Source organism: Pteropus vampyrus, unplaced genomic scaffold, assembly GCF_000151845.1.
Source record: "Pteropus vampyrus isolate Shadow unplaced genomic scaffold, Pvam_2.0 Scaffold515, whole genome shotgun sequence".
Taxonomy (NCBI): domain Eukaryota; kingdom Metazoa; phylum Chordata; class Mammalia; order Chiroptera; family Pteropodidae; genus Pteropus; species Pteropus vampyrus.
Window position 1 is genome coordinate 498,681 of NW_011889296.1, and position 3,427 is coordinate 502,107.

General features: G+C 50.7%; 1 pseudogene; it reads left to right on the forward strand.

Moving 5' to 3' along the window:
- Nucleotides 1-1,485: 1,485 nt before the first annotated feature.
- On the forward strand, nucleotides 1,486-3,405 carry LOC111733026 (annotated as a pseudogene).
- The last annotated feature ends 22 nt before the right edge of the window (nucleotides 3,406-3,427 follow it).

The following is a 3,427-nucleotide window of genomic DNA, read 5'->3' on the forward strand; positions in this document are numbered from 1 at the left end:
CTCTATGCCTCTGTGCCACCACGTTAGTTCATTGCTTTTCATCAACTATCCATGTTCATGTAAGAGTTAACAATCTCAATCATTGACTCTGGCAAAACGGATAGCATTTTCCCCAAAGGCTGGAAACTGCTTGGCAGATTCAAATCAAGTAGTGATATCAAATTGCTCCCTGAAAATTCATGTGGCGTAAGGGTGTAAGCAGATACTTTCAGTGATGTTTGGGAACATTCGCTGCTACAGAGTTAGGGAACCATTGTAGGTTTCATGTGAGGGTCCACATTAAATAACACTCTGAAGCAGTTTTAGAATCACCTTCGCTATCCCCAGGTTCTTAGGGGACACTGTGTAGTGATGCAAGCTGGCCGATGCCCAAGCCGCCAACTCACATCATCTTCAACTGACATACTAACACCCCTCAGACGACCCAGTATCCTTAGCTTCTTTAAAATCTACCTTGCTTTTTATTCTTTGAATGTGTATTGAACATTGGAATATGCATTTGCATATATTATCTCATTTCATTCTTCCAACGGTCCTATGAGGATTGTAATACGCCCATTTTACACATGCGGTATAGGGACAGAACATAACTTTTCAAAGTCACACACTTAACAGACAGAAAAGCAGGAACTCAAAACTAGGTCTGCTCGATACCGAAGCCTTTGAACATTCCCATTACTATATGAAGCTGGTTCCTCCAGGATGGCTGTGTTAAATCTAACTTCGTTCAACCCTGCATTGAGTATCCCCTCGATACTTAGTATACTGGAAATGTTGCTTTTCCCCCCTGTAATGTGTTCTGTAACTAGCACGTAAGCTCTCATGCTTGTTTTATATCTTACCATAGCAACTAGTTCGAAACTCTGCAATCATTCAGTCATTCATCAAACATTCACCAGATATCAACTAAATGTACGTACAGCTGAAGATTCAGTCAAGATGAATTACAATCTGATCCCTGCTCGCAGAGAATTTGCTTTCTTGTAGAGATCAGACAAATACACCAAAAAAAAAAAAAAACCCATATGCAACGGAGTCAGGTAACGAATGTAAGATGCTTAAAGAAGCAGTAAGTACTTAATAAGTGGTACTTAATAAATGGCACCTGGAGTTCTTCTTGTTCAGTGGCATTTCAGAGGATCTTAGCAGATGGACAGGAATTTACTTGGTCAAGATGGGAGCCGGGGAGAACATGCAGACTAGAATCGACAGCATAAGTAAAAACAGAAAGGAGAATATTTCTAGTCTAGTTTAGATGAAGGGGTTGGGTCATGAAGGGTTTTGAATGCCAGGCTAAAGATAACAGACTTCATCCTATGGGAAGTGGGGAGACATTTAAACAGAAATTTTAAAAAAATATATTCCACAGCAGTGCTGCGGAGGAAAGATGAGCTATTGAGAGATGAGGGGCCAGCAGGCCGGAGTGCCCCTGCCCCTAACCCACAGGCCACGGGAAAGATAAGGTAGTCCCCGTCACTGATTCCGATGGGGAAGCCCAGTTCAATGGGTACAAACTTAAGATGACCTTACTCCGGAAGTGTGTACAGTTCCATGAGGGCAAAGTGACACCAATGCCAGCGAGCAGTGGCCCTGCAGGTGGCAGACTCGACCTTCCTCAGCCTGCACAGGTGGATCCCTTTTACCGATTCCAGCAGATCCAGTTCTGAGGCTTTCGTTGCGCCTTCAGCTGCTGGGAACGGTGGGTGTCAACCTCTTCCTCTGCCCACGGCAAAAGGAATTCAGAAGCATCAAGCCATGCACAGGCCCCTTCAGTTTATTATATCGTGACCATGTTCCTGGAATAGGACAGCCGAGCCATTCTGAAGTACAAGGGCTACACGCCAGAGCTAGGGGCTGCGTGTAAGCTCAGAGACTCCCTGGCAACCCTTCAGGTGAAGATGGTCTCCTTTGAACTCTCTTGAGCCAAGATGGAGTGTGAGCAGATGCCGGCAATCTATCCACACGTCAAGGACAAGGGCAGCGCAGACGCCGTGCAGCGGTAGGCCGAGGGCCAGAGCACCTATCTGCCTTGATGGGACTGGGTGGTGCTGCAGAGGTCGGCCATCCAGTGGGCGGCCAAAGGACCGCTGCAAGGCCTGCGTGACCAAGTCCCAGAGGTCACTGAACACCTACGACAGCTGCTGGGAGAGCCAAAAGCCACCCCTAAAGGCCTCGACGAGCCTGCGGGAGGAGCCTGTGGCAGGAGACGCAGGGCTGGCCTCAAGGACAAGTTCAGTGGCCTGCCCCACTCGCTCCTGACCATGTCCAGCTCCCCGCAGGGTGGCCTGGATAACCTTCCACTCTCCTGCCCGACCATGGCCTTGGCCTGCTTAGCGGACCATACTTCTCGGCTCGGGACCACGGGAAACGGTGCAGACTCGGAACCCAGGGCCACAGACTGGAGGCTGCACGTGTGGCTGATCTGAGGTGACCCCTGCCCCTCCGGCACTGTCATCTGCCCTAGCCAAGCATCCACACTGCAGCCTGTGCTGTAGGTTCCCCCTCTGCCAGCTCTGCGACAGTCTGCTCGCCTGTCTCCTGCCTCCAAGCCCAGTGCCTGCCCCAGCAGAGCCTCTGCCCACGACAGCCTGGCGCACCTCCAGTCCAACTCCCAGCGCTCCACCATGGCCACCTCGCTATGGCTTCTGGAATCACCCAGGTGCCACCAACACCTGCACTCCAGCTGGGCTCCAGGGCCCTGACCCCACCCCCAGGCTGTCGCCACCACAGCCCAGTCCAGCCCATGGCATCATGGGCCTTGCCCCCATGCGCTGAGGTGCGGACCTTCCATAGTAGGAGCCACTTTCCCCTGTCTGTTGTTCGCACAGGCCCCTTATTGTATTGTAAAGTTTTGAGATTTATTTTCAAATAAATATTCAACTTGCTGTGTGTTTCGAAGTGGTTAAAACATTAATTATGCAGCTTTTTACAAAATGCCCTGGGCTCTTTAGTCTTCCAAGGGAGGGTCCCATGCCCTTCGGTGTGTGTCCTCCACTCTCCCTTGGCCAAGGGTATAGCGGCGACCGTTGGGGCAGAGAAGGAGGAATGTCCCCAAGTTGGCAGCAAGAGGTCTGTGCACCTGCAGACTGTAACAACCTCGAGACGAGTCAGGAACCTCCCCTGTGATCTTCAGTCTGGTCTTTGCCATTTGCACTCCAAACTTCTTGAGTCTTGTGTCCGAAGGAAACTCCTTTGGGACTCCCATGACCCCTCCATCTCAGTCCTCTTCACGCGTTCCCAGGACTCCGCCACACTTGCGAGTGCTCTGCACTAAAAGTGGGCGGGACTTGGCCTGTGCCCATCACATGTGTCTGCCGAGAGTCTCAGCGCTTCCGAACCAAAGGCCCCTTAAACTCCTCATGCAAATGACTGAGCCCCAGATTTTCCTTTCGGGGTGTAGAGCAGGAGTGGGGCAAGAGTTCGAAAA